The sequence below is a fragment of the Pseudopodoces humilis genome, chromosome 10, assembly GCF_049639895.1.
Source record: "Pseudopodoces humilis isolate 2021_Gansu_Grassland_sample_001 chromosome 10, ASM4963989v1, whole genome shotgun sequence".
Taxonomy (NCBI): domain Eukaryota; kingdom Metazoa; phylum Chordata; class Aves; order Passeriformes; family Paridae; genus Pseudopodoces; species Pseudopodoces humilis.
Genome location: NC_142209.1, coordinates 21,599,257 through 21,613,306, shown reverse-complemented (window position 1 = coordinate 21,613,306; position 14,050 = coordinate 21,599,257). Strand labels below are relative to the sequence as shown.

The following is a 14,050-nucleotide window of genomic DNA, read 5'->3' as shown; positions in this document are numbered from 1 at the left end:
GAAGGACATGAGGCAATAAAAAAAGGTCAAGGGATGATGCACCAGTCACAAGACCTCACTGTGCCTGTGAGCACATTGTTAATTGGAATCTCTGCCCCCACCAAGGCTGGAATGTAGTTTATTCTCAACCCGTCATCCACGAGCTCTCACTGTCACACAAACAAGGTACAGCAAAACCACTGCAATCCATCTGCAGAGGCTTTTGAAAGGTTTCTGCTCAGGCATGACTGGATTAGATGTGGAAGGTGTGTTTCCACTAGAAAATAACCATCTTATCAGCCAATGCTGCATTTCTCAGCGGTCAAGTAGACACAGAAGCCTAGAAAATGCTCTTCTACAAGTGGTAATATAAATGAAGTTGCATCATTTGCACTGATTATCAAAGCAACAAGGAATTTTTAGCAACAAGAACAGAGGTGCTGAGAGCCTGCAGTCTGGGTTAATGGTCAATTGCCAGACCCACTAGCCCACACTTCAAGCATATTTACCCAACTTTCTCCAAGCTATGGAGAACCCCTCACCATCCTCTGCACATGGCTCTGACAACCAGCATTCATTCTGAATGAACCTATTTTCAGTTTCTAGAGCTTAGAAATGCTCTAGAGACTAGTTCCACTCTTATCTGCCCCACTGAAAAGCTCTTACTCTGCCTGAAGTAGGAGCATTGCTCCAGCCTTTCCCTTATCTTCTCTTTGTTCTGCTGTCAAAAGAGATGCAGCTTTTGGACTACCCAACAACACGATACTTCTGATTTTTTACCAGTTTTGTTTCTTCTCCCAAGGCACCCTCCCCTTGACCAAGTCTAAAATCAACTGGCTGTAATTTCCCAGGCCATTCCCCTGTTACTTTGCCCCACCTCCCACACAGCACCTAAAAGAACTCCTGATAGGTTATAAAGCCCACAAATTTAGTTTTTACTAATGTTTCTCAGTGTAAAATCCAGATATATTTTATACGTAGCAAACAAAGGGCAGCAAAGCACGATGGCAACAAAAGCACCTCAAAACATGGCACTACTAGAGCTTTTTTTTTTTCTCTTTAAAGCAACAATATTTTCTTCTTCACTGATAGAGCTGAGCTAATAGTTCACTACATTGGCTAGAGATAAGTTTCTTTAGTCTTGATAACCAAGTTGAAAACCACAAGAGAAAGGAAACTGATTCCAAGCAGCAGCTGCAGACTTTAAACATTGTGCCAGATATGGAAGTTACACAGAACCCTGGCTACACACGGCACTGGGAGCTGTCCTGTGCACAGACACCAGCTCAGAAAGCAACAACTTCAGTGGTGACAAAATCCACCTGGGACATGAGGGTGGCACTGGTGTGTCACACACCAGCTTGCTGTAACTCAGCAATGTGCTCATTCCCATGGATGTCAGGAAGTTTCTGCCCTGCTTACCTGCAAACATATATTGTGAATAAGCAGATAAGCATATTCAAATAGGCCTACTGAATTTCCAGCTTTATTTGACCTACATAACTGGGTGCTACAGCTAACCCAAATACAGACACGTGGGCCTCCTGTGTGGCTGGTCTAATACAAGCTGCTGTCTTCTGATTCACAGGATTAAGCAGCACAAGGCCAAGACCAGCTTTAAGGAGTCAGGAGAGCAAAGCTATTTTTATGATATGTTGTAAATGAAAAGGAATTCCTCTTTAAAAAAAAAAAAGGTATTCTCATGGTTTCATCCATGTAACTGAGAGCAAAACGTGGTTCACAGTTGTAAGATAACAAAACGCTGTCAAAAAAGAGATTGTCCTGTGAAGAAAATGGAACTTGGAACATGCCAGAGGAGCTGCAGAAAAACTGAAGATTTTTCTGATGAATGCTGTTTCACAAGTTGAAGCATAAATGATGGCTCACATACGGTGTGTCAGTAGACGTGTCTTCTATGTACAAACTGGGTGATGGATAGACTGTCCTACAGACTTTTGTTCAAAATCTAAGCTGGATTTTGAGCCAAAATTTGAAGAAATATTCCTGCTCTGAAATGTTCTAGGAAAGATGGAAGTTTTTAGTGAAAGGAATGGATTTAGAAAACTTATGCTTGCTTTGTGTTTTTTTTGTCTGTGAATAATTATCCTTCAATGAAAAAATGTAGACTTTCAGAAAAATCCTAAAGAAGAATAGGCCCTGTATCATCATTATATACAGGGTGTTTTATTCCCCTAAGGGTCCAGATCCTTCGTTATTATTTTTATGGCATAGTTTATTAAAAGTCATACACATGTAACATCTCTTAAAAGGATACCAGGGCTGAAAGTGTAAGATCCATGTGCTGAACTAGGACTGTCTTGCAATTTCAGCCCAGGACTGCTGTTGAGAACACTGACTTTCCAATCTTCCCACAATATTTTTCTTATATTGCCATGTATCTAAATGTTATACAAACCATATTTTCACAATTAGAACATCTCTGCAATACGTTGTGTGTATAACATCTCCTCAAGAGAAACCCTCAGTGTCTGTAACCAGACCATTCTTCCTCCTCGCATTTCCTCTCTGCTATCCACGTTCTACAGCTCCTACAACTACTCATACAAGGCTGAATCTCTTACATTATAGAAATTAGCCCAAATCTCAGTCTTCCCTCTCCACAAGATAGACAGCTGTGTTCTAAGCAAGCCAGGATATAATTATGTAATTAAGGATAACATCTGCACAGGAGAACTGAATCAACATTGAAAATGCTATGTTATTTTTTTGCTTTTTTTAACTTTTGGCAGCTTGATTTCTATAATCATACAGCACTTTAAAAAGTCTTCAAGTGCCAGTGTTTTAGGAATTTCCTGCCAGTTATAAACACTTCCTTTCTCTGCTGTCCCCATCACTCCCGCTCTTGCCATGTCCCAGACCAGGTTACTGCTCCTTCACATTGCCTAGATGGCTGGGAAGAGGAAAAGGGGTTTCTGAGAGTCCAGGAGATATTCCCTGCTCCCTGGTCTGCTGCCCTTGCCCCAAACTCTGTGTGGAGAAGTAACTGATGAGAAAATCCTACTTGGTTCTTACATGCCTGCAGATATTGCATCCCAGCTAACTCACTGTGGGGGAGGACACCAGCCAGGCAGGACAGGGGAGCCACAGCAGGACTGACAGTGCTGGCACTGACAGCACCTAACAGCCCCCACCGAACATCAGACCCAGCCCTGGGATTTCACAGAACTCTGAAATCTGGACAACCTCAGCAAAATAGGGTGGAAGACTTCTTTAGACTTTTTTTTTTTTTTTTTTTTTTTTTAAACAGAGATATAACTGTGCATTTTCAGTAGCCTCACCTTGAGATAGTTGAGTTATTTCAGCTGAACTTTCCAGCTGTGCCAAACATGGGGCACAGAAAACATCAGCTCAAAGATGCCAGTGTAATAAAATGATAAAGCACTTTTCCCATCACTTATAACAGAAAACATGAGGTGATCCCAGCTATGATCTAAACTACAAACTCAGCTACCTGCTCCACTTACTACCATATGCCTGCTCAGAAGGAAAAAAAAATTTAAAAAAATTTAAAAATCAGTCTTTGCAGGCTTGGGTGACAAAGCACAAGGGCATCCCAGGGCATCTGAGGACACCCATCAGCAAAGTCTTTTTTGGGGAGCTGAACTGGTTCATGAGTTTGAATACAAACAGCAACTCATTAAACAATGCATATTTAGACTAAATTCTTGGCTCATTACAACAAAAAAAGCTAAAGGATCACCACAGGAAGAATTATGGCCTAAAACCCCTCATTGCTTTCTGAAGTTATCTCAAAGTGAGACTCCAGGGAAATTGTTACATTGTTTTTACAGCAAGAGTACACAGAAAATCTGTCTTCTATTTTGGCATCTTTGCTGAAATGAGAAGCCAAATCATTTGTATATTCACTGAGTGTTCATATAGAATATATACAAATTATTCAGCATCCTCTAAGAGGAGAAGGCAGAAAGGTCAAAATAACAAGAAACTGGGAAGATGCCAGGAAGCTCCTGCCCTACTTTGTTTTCTAGACTTGCATTAATAATTGGTGTTTTACAGAAGAAGAGTTTTTAAGTAAGATTATTTAATATTCTTAAAAGATTAGAATTTAAATAAACTGCAATCCAAACAGAACATTTACATTTAAAGAGTTTTTTCCAAATAACAGAAGTACTTGGGCCAGGCTCTCTATTTTCTGTCCTTGTCAGTTGTCGGCAAAGTTAACTTAATCAAAAATGGCCAGAGTACAAGTGATGGTCAAGACAAGAAAAACTTCCAAGTAGACCTACCAAGCTCTTGTGCACCCAACAAACTGGCCATTTTCCTAAAATTTTATGCCTCTGACTAAATGAATAAATAAAAATTAAGGCACTAACAGTTTTACAAATCTGTCTTAATTAAGAAGAGAAGAAACACCCTCAGACACATGGCATAAAATCACAACTGCAAGAATAGAAATACTACCTAAAAAAAGCCAGGTCTTTTCTGAATCCCTCTTGCTTACTGCCTCCACATGGCTTGGTCTATTTTGACTTCTGTTGTCAGGAGAAGTGTTTGCATTGAATAGCTGTGAGTGTTGAGGCAGGGGTGCTGCTCAGTCAGGAGAGGAAGGAGGTCAGGGACACGCACCTCGCACACAGGAGCATCCTTCTCTCCTGCAGAAAGAAGCTGCCATTCCTCTTGGGCAGAACCAGAAGCACCACACACAGCCGGAGCACAGGGGGAGAGATCAGTTTAGGAAGATAAAAGCACACGAGGAGTTTAGTTACCTCAGTGTTTATTATAGCAGACTGAAGATATAGGTCAACCCCCTGTCCTGGAGCCCTCGGTGATTCGAGGCAGAGAAAATGTTACAAATTGCTCAGACAGCTCTAACTATGCAAGTAATCCATGGAGCCTGCCAAGGAACACATGTGTTCCAGGCATAAATCGTCCAATCTATTCCTTTCTGAATTAACATCTGTCATCATGACACCATTCAAAATGACTGAAGACTGGATCATATTAACAACCACACATCTTGGATAAATATTTACTGTTCAGACTTTCTCCCCCCACCTCACTTTAAATAAAAAATGCAGATAGCAAAATTCCTGGAGCTGTGAAAGGGGAGTCTCTTTTCAGCCACTGACAGAAAGCATGTGATTTTATTTACAAAATCAAATCGGTGTTTTTCCCCTCTGTGAGTCTTCATACCCCACACCAATGAACTTAGAGCATCCTATGGTGTTGCAATGCTTTCCAAAGAGCTCTTCTGGGGAATTTTGTTATGCTGGAGGTTGCTCACCTCAGAGACTCCACAAAGCCTTCTCCCTCTGGATGCAGAAACAGATCTGGCTAATTGTGCCCCAAGAAGAGAAAAATTTGCTGTGACCTTTGCAGACAACTGGATAAAGCAAATAACTTAGGTCCATGACAAGCTGTCAGGTGTGTTACTGGCTTGCTACCCTGCTCCCCATAGTCAACAAATGGGTCATAGAGAGTGAGGACAGGGGGTCTCAGAGTCACAGAACAGGAGGGTGGGAAGGCAACATGGGAGTGCAGCCCTGTCCTTCGTACTCCCAGGACACACAATTTTCCCAGGTACTGGATTAAGTCTGCATTACAGAAAATAAGATGTCAGCAGTCAGTGCTCCCCTCTGTGAGTATGTCATCTGAGAATTGTAAGGACAGATTTCTAGGAAATTATGTGTGTTCAGACTGATTTTATCTAGTTGAACTTCTAGCCACCACTCTGCTATTTCTTTTCAGCACAGCTTGAGAGGCTGAGAGAAATCCTGCTGACATCTTTCTGGACATCCTGCCTAGCAGGGAGCAGTGCTCCTCCACCAGCAACTTCTCCTTCCAGCCCTTTACTCTCACACTCTTGAGTGGAACTTGACCAAGATGTCCAGTCTTGATTTCAAGACATCAAGAGCAAATTCATCAAGCCTTTAGGGCAGATGTGGCAAAAAATACTTACACTGATATAAATATTCTGCCTTTTTTGGTCATTTGCCTAGCTTCAGATACACTTTTTCCTACAAAATTAAAAAGTCTTTTGAGAAAAAATGTTCCCTCTAGGTAGAGAGTGAGACTACAAGTAAATCCCCCCAAAATCTCATGCATAAGCTAAATAAATTGAACTCCGTAACTAAATAAATTGAACTCAAATCTCTCAGACTAAGGGAGGCTTTGCAGACTTCAAATGATTCCTGTAGTTCTTTACTGAAGTGTTAACACGGAACATCTTTATTCTACAAACAGTTGCACGAATAGCTGATATCCTCTGGGTGACGTTTCAGTTTCACTGCTGGCAATGTCCTGGCACTTTTTCCATCTGCTGGATTCACCATGTGGAGGAACATCTGCTGCACATGTGGGCCATGCAATACCCTCAGCAGGCATGGGCTGCACTGGTGGTGAAACCAAGTATGGCTGGGTGGGAGAGACACACACCTTGCTGCTGGCAAGGCCAGGTGGAGGTGAGACCATGCAAGTAATGGGAAAGTTGGGGGATATCCGAGAGCACTGTGGCGCAAAAGGGAGCAGGACACAAATCCACAGGCAATCAGGCAATTTTGTTAGCTCTGCTGTTTATGGAATTCTGTATTTCATTAAGACCAGCATCAGATTTGGAATTACTTTCTTTACATTGGCTCAGATATTCCAATCAAGGCAGGTAACCTGAGTTCACACACACTATGACCTTGAAATGCACCTACCGGGATTTGCATAATGTTAGTGTCAGAATATTGCCCGAGCCTGCCAAAGACAGTGAGTGCAACATGAGCACCCTCCTGGTGCTTTTTCAAGACATCTGCACTAGCTCTTCAGCTGGCCCACACATTGACTTTTCGAGATGTGGAAAAACTGCAACTCTGAATTGCCCATCTTTTTTGACTTTGGTTGAGAAGGAAGGAGTGATCGAATATCTAGGCGAGAGCAGGAACTGCCGGCTGGATGGCAACAGACATCAGGAAAGATTAGACAGTGACAATATTGGGAAGAAATTGTCTCAGGAAAAAGCAGGATGGGGAGGCAATCCCAGAAAGGATGTCCTACTAGGGCAACAATACAGTCTTTTCAGGGGTAAATCCTGTTTGGGTCTCTTCATTTAAGAATGATGCACATGAATAGAAACTAAAGAAATAAAAATCTGACAGCGGCTCTTTGGTTTTCACGTTACAGCTGGGATTACTGAGCCAGAAACGAAGACAATGCTGTCTTGGCAGATGTGGGACAAAGGTTCTTTAAGGACTGCTGATGGCTAACACGGCTAAATGCTTCTTCTCAATTAATAAAAGTATAGGGATGTAAAAGATGACTGGTGTTAGGTAACAGCAAGCAAAGCAAGGGACAAAAACAAAGGACAAAACCCACCAATGATGTGGGAAAGACTAGAAGGGCAGACACACCAACAATTTCTATTTTAATTTTAAAGGGAAACTGTCTAAAAATTGAGCAATCAATTATGTCATTCCTTCAAGTACAGATACTTTGCAGACTTTTGATACCTGGATTTCTTTCATTCAGGAAATAGTGTGGTCGTGGCTATTTTTTGTTTTCTTTGCCTGCCCCATGAGCTTAGGTGGATGGTTACAGACTTGTAGATATTAATGGCTACCCAATCCAGGTGGACAAGTTTTATTGTCCAGGACACATCCACCTGGCAGTATTAAATGCTATGAAGACACATTGCAAAGGCACCAGAGCAGCCCCTGCCACCAGCTGATGCTTAACAGTGCACTTAAGACACACAGTGCATGCCTGGGTGGGAGCAGCTCTCAGCTATGCAGTGACCTGCCTAATCTCATTACGCTGTTGCATGCAGGTATGTATGAAGGGCAAGCTCCAGCCTGCACTTCCCATACCAACAACCTTCCTTTGGGAATCTGGCCAGGAAGTCTCCCCCAAGGCCCATGCTGCAAACTGGGTCGTTTGCCTACTGAGGTTCCTGTATGGTCCTCCCCACAGTGCTACCTGAAAGCTTGTTAAAGATCACAAAATACACAACTAAACTTTTCACTCTCTCTTGGTCAACAGGGACAACATTTTATATAGCATATCTACATATTTTCGAGCCTCTCTTCTAACCATGATTGGAAAAAACTGGCTTACGTTCTCTCACAGGGCACCAGTGTTCATACTTCTAAAATCTTCTGGAAATTGCTCTGATCTCCTAGGCCAGTGACAGAGAAGGATTTTTTTTTTCATATGCAAGTCTTCTGTGGTTCTCTTTGGCCATTCCCACCAATGCACTGTAATGGTGAAACAGCTCCTAACCATGACAGCACAACCCCCCAGGCAGTATAGGGTTAGCTTTCTACACAGCCAGAGAGATCAAAACCTAAAAAAACCCAAACAATGATGTCAAAACAATCATACCAGAAAGACAAGCTAACTTCCAGCTACTCTCTGGCAAAGAAATATGGAACATTCTCCACAGAATGCATCACAGAGACTCTCCCACCTCATCTTCTCAGTCAGAGATTTGGTAGGAGCCAGAAAAGTCTGCCTCATGTTTTCACTTTCTTACAAAACATTTTCTGTGCTTCAACATTTAGTCAGAGTTCAGTTGCCTTGACTGAGGCACTGAACCATCCTGATGATGTGGTAAGGTACTCCTTGCTACAATTCCTCCTAGAATTCCCCCACACTCTGAGAGTGGAAATGGTTTTTAAACCATGTTCTAAAGCAACAGGACAACCACCACTTGAAAGGCTTTCTTGCCTCTTCCTCACTGCAAGCCTCATCATGTCCCTTGAGCAGGCTGGCTGCCTTACTCACCAGCCATGCCTTCCTAAATTATACTTCTGAAGGGATTAGTTATAAATAGCTATTTAGGTGAAAACTCAAATTTGTGAAAGAAATTAAACAGTCCTTAAGCTGACTTCTCAATTCAAAAGCTTTTCTCATTTATGATAGAGCAGCTTCTATTCCCTCTCAGATGAGTCCAAGGAGAGCAGGAGGACACAAGGCAATGCCCAGGCAGGCACATCTCTAAGCAGATGGGCAGAAGCTGTGTTTCAGCATAGGATGAGGCACCACAAATCTATTATCAAGCTTTGCATTCACAATGCATTAAGAAAACTGGTAGTGGATTTACAGCTCCACCAAACCAGAATGTTGTCTCAACAGTCCTTTAAAACCCGGTAAGACCCACTCTACACAAGACATATAAAGCAACAAGCCCCTTGGAGGAGTAAAGGGAAAGAAAAAACTTGCAATTCAAAAGCAAACCCTGGAGTGAATCTGCCAGTAGCAGTGGCCACTCCATTTGTCACCAAAGGCAAGGGACACCGTTGGACAAAAGCAGATTCTCCCTCCCTAGTGCAGACCCAGAGAAACCACCTCCGCAAGCACTGGTCTCAAGTTCCAAACAAGCCAAAAATCGTGCATGTGAACGAAGCTTTCCTTGGGATGGGACAGCAACAACAGATTCACAGCCTCACTCTTTTCCTGAAGATGACAGCGTGATGGCTCCTCGGGTTTCTTTTAGGATGTAAACCAGCCCACAGGTAAGGCTATTTCATAATCTGAGGAATCCACAGTGAACTACAGGGCTGTGACATTCACAGGCTGCCCTAGCAAACATGCAGCATGACAAGGCCATTAACTTATGGAAGAAGAGGAGCTCTAAACAAAAGCTCAGCAGACAGCACAAGAGCTGGCAGCAGTCCTGCAGCACAGCAGCACTCACTGATTGTGCCAGGAAGGTATCACAACACACATTTTACCCCAACTAGGAGAATGCTATTGGGTTCATACAATAATGTAGCTCCCCAATAAAAAGTTAAATAAAACCTTCCCCAGTGCCACATCCACAAGGTCTCTGCAAGCAGCAGTCACGTTCTGTGACACAGGAGCAGGGGCTGTGTCATGCCCACTGCTGGAGGTTGTTGGGCACCACTGCTGTGGGCCAGCTGTCAGAGACATGTCCCTGCAAGGGACAGACAGCCAGCCTGGCATCACTCACAGGCAGGTGCTCACTTGCTCCTATGACTTTCACTATCAAAGAGAACTTCTAGGTGCCGCAGGCACTTTCTGCACAAGTGGCTCCTCCTGGCAAAAGCTGCAGAGATCCCCACTGGAATCATCCACAGGCTCATTACCACATGAGCAGGAAGCTTGTGAGCTGCCAATTTCTAGTGGCACCTTTGCCCTCACTTGGCTGCTTTATTGCCGTGTGCCAGGTGTTCAGGGATGTGAGCCCTAACAAGCAAGAGAGCTCCCTCTAATTCACTAATGACAGCCAAGAAACAACCCTGGAATTGGCCTCAGTACTAGGCTGAGATGGCTGCTTTGCATATCTGGAGCTTGTAAATTCCTGTTTGTTTCAGGAAGCATCTACTTCCCATGCAATAGAGAAACTTTCATCTTTTGACCACTATTTTAAGAAGAGCAATATATGACCAAGCTTCTATCCCCCTGCAATTCCTCTGGTACTTTGTGTATTCAGAAAGAGTTTCTGTCACTGAGAGATCCAGGCAGATGTAGGAGGGTACAAGCAGTGGGAAGCAGCAGGGTGGATCACAATATATATAGATTATGTCTCTTGGCAAAAATAGCAGTTCAGGGGAAAGTGTAACTGTTCTGAGTGACTGTCCATGAGTAATCCCCCTCTGGGGATGCGCTGGCAGCAGTCATTTCATCAGCAAAGGGGTGCCTGGAAGTGTCACAGGCTCTTACAGCAATTATTCCAAGTCAGCACTGCCAGACCAGTCACCACAGACGCACGAACAGCTCACATCTGTGACCCTTCTGCAACAGCCATGAGTTCATGGAACTGCAGGCTCTGGGACTCCAACCCACTTCCTTTCCACTTGTACACCGACTTATTAGGTCAGCATGGTGCAATACTCCCCTCTGCTAACCATGGCACCTTTCTCCATCCTACACTCCTTTTAGCTGCAACCAGTGCAATGATTTTCTCCTTTAGTTTATTCTAATGCTTGTCAAATGACTGAAATCAGCATTTTAGTCACTCAGATCCACTCACTCTTCCCCCCTTCTTAAAGGCAGGTCTACATTGTCTGGTGATACGCTATGCTCTAACTTCCTACAAGACTTCAATCTGGAGTGCCATCTCAGCCAGAACTCTGCGATGGAGACTACCTTTGTTTTGTTGCTGACAGTGAACATTTAGCCAAACCTGTCCTTTTTCTAGATTAATGTTTACTCTCAAGTTTTTGCTTGCTTCCAGATCTTTCTGGTTTAGTGTAAAATAAAAAGCTGCTGAGCTTTTACACTTCCTTAGGTCCATATTCCACTGTTCCTGTTTCTGGATGTAGTGTTCCCCAGGGCACTAAGGCATCACACAGTTATCAGGGAGGCTGTTGCACCAGACTGTGTGTAACACATAAAATCCCCTGCCCCACTGTTCTGCTGCTGCTTCTGCATCACACTGATTCTTTTTCCTTATAACATCTGAAAATCCTCCTCTCTACACAGCACTTACCCCTTCCTCAGTACGCAAGTGCTGCCAAAAGACAGCACAGAGCAAATCCCTCTCAGCTGCAGGGAGAATAAGCTTATCTGACCACTGACCCAGCAATAAATAACCACGTGCCTTTCATTTACTCTTTCTCAGATAAGCTCCCTCTGATTTCACTTACTCAAGAGAGGACTAAGCAAGGATCCCAGCCTGGAATCTCTGGTCCAGCAGGTTCAAGCTTCTCCAGGTGCCTGAAGGAATTCAGAAGGTCTCATTACGTACCTGTGACTGTACCATGGACATGTGCAGTTGCCATCATCAGTCACAAACAAAGGAAACATCAGAGGGCAGAGATCAGCCCATTTTTTTGAGGAATGTGTCAACTTCCACAGCAGTTGTGTTCTTCAGCAGAATGATTCCATTTTCCTTTTCTCTTTCCTGAGGTTAGACTCCTGACTGCAACCACTGGTTTGAAATAGGGACGAAGTCTTGCAAACGGACATGTCAGATAAGGAATAAGCAACAGTGGCATACGGAGCTCTCAGGTCATGCAAGTGCCTCTAGATAAATCCAGGAAAGGAAGAAACTCCCCTTTCTCTGGCAAACCAGCTGAGAGAGAAACACTCTTGACACACAGAGAGCACTGGGCAGACATTTGTCATTTTGAACTTACCACACACTGATGAAAATACTAACACTCACTACCAGAATAAACAGACGCCTACGAGCTATTCCCACAGCACTGCTGGTCCTCCATTGGGTCATTCCTATCTAAGAGACAGCACTTTGTATATTGGATTCCTCTAGAAAAAGCAGCTGTGTGAGCCACCTGCTTGCAGCTGAAGCCAGTGACAGCAAGATCTCAGCCTCAAGCAGAGAGAAATCAGACTAGAGCACAAGAGAACGTAAGACAGATGTTTTCAGTCACCTGGGCTGCATCCTAAAGTACTTGAACTGGCTCAGCAGCCTCAAGAACTAGCATTGGTTCCCTTTGGAACTTGTGTGGAACAGGTAGAGGGTCAAAGGATTGAAAAATGGGCAAAAGTAGTGCCTAGCATTAAGAAGGCAAAAAGGTGAAGGGAGTTGAATTATGATTTCAATTCCCAGAATAGCAGGATTAATTATATGTAAGCACCTGTAAAATAACAGAGTAGCAACCCAGGTGGATCTGTCAAGAGTGAATTATTTTTTAAAAAATTTCTTTATACAGACAAAAAATTACCATAGGGGAGAAGCAAGGCATAAACTGGAATTCAGTAGAGCTTCTGGCAGAACACTTTCACAAACATGCCAAAAGCATTATTGATGATACAACTGTGACACAAGTTCAGAAGTGGCCAAAAAACTATCCAGGAGGCTCAGTGGGCTCACTCTAGGAATGGAAGGATGTTAGTACTTTGGGGTCTACCTAGGAACCAACATTGTTTCATGTTTTCATTATCAACCTGGATGATGAAGTAAAAAGTATGTTCATTAAATTGCAGAGGACATGAATCTGGAAAGAATGGCAGGTATGCTGGGAAGCTCTGCCAAAGGAACTTGGCAAACTGGAGGAGTGTCCTGGAAGAAAGGATCAGTAGGGAGAAGTGCACAGTGCTGCTCTTTGGCACGAGGAGCCAGCAGCACAAGCACAGGGTGTGGAGCGCGGGAAGTGGCTGCTCTCCAGCTCTTCCCAAGACCTGGAGTCTCCAGGAATCCAACACTCACCTTCAGTTCCATGCCATTGTGGAAAAGGCCATTGAAACAGTGGATGTATAAAGAATGAGAACTTTGAGGTTATTGAATTATCTATTTGTTCCTCCTTTTTGCTGTATTCTGTTCATTTTTGGGCACTGCTCCTTAAGAAAAAGATGAATTAACTACAAGCACTCAAAAGAGCAACAGGAATTAAGAGATCTGGAAAACATCACCTAAAAGAACTGGAAAAACCTCAGAATGTTTATTCTGAAGAACTGAAGGATAAGGAGCCAATCACAAGAACACTGAAGTAATGTACAAAGCTCAAGTTCTTTCTGCTCTCTGCCAAGCTAGGCACTGAAGCCCTCAGTTAAGAGAACTGCAATCCATCTCCCCAGTCTAGAAGGTTTTAGCAGACTATTTGTTGCATCCTCCCAAGAGCAGGGGATACCACAGAAGAATCTAGTGATGATGACTGCAAGCATCAGGTGGTAATTCAATTTGTTTTGAAGTAAACCAACCCATCCTTTGAGCTTCAAGCTAAACACCAGGAGTCCCTGCAAGTGCATTCAGATTGGTGGGCACTGACACTGCCAGGGCTTCCCCTGAATGAGGAACAAGAGCCTGACATAAAGCAAGGAAAATTACTTTTGACTCAATTATTCATGTTACAAAAGCCCACTTGTGCTTGCCCAGAGGCTGACAGGTAACTTCATCTGTCTGGTAGCAAGAAAATAATTGCAAGTTGGTGCCAGTGTTAGACAAGAGCAAAGTATGAGCCCTTAAGGCCCTCTCTGTAACAACCGTATACAATTATATTCCCAGACTGCTTTATTCTGTGTGTGGTGAGCTGCCAACCTCCTCTCTCTGTCTCTAAACACACAATATAATGTGCCATCCCATGAATGCTAATTCATTTGTCTTCTTATTTGCTGAAAAGTCATTAAGCAACATTTGAAAACAGATATATAAGGTTTGTAGAACAAGAACTATCCCCAT

General features: G+C 43.2%; 1 protein-coding gene across 10 annotated transcripts in view; it reads right to left on the bottom strand.

The window, feature by feature from the left end:
- Nucleotides 1-14,050, bottom strand: part of ST3GAL3 (ST3 beta-galactoside alpha-2,3-sialyltransferase 3) — a 177,454-nt gene that overhangs the window by 31,329 nt on the left and 132,075 nt on the right. The gene's annotated exons all lie outside the window — the stretch shown is intronic.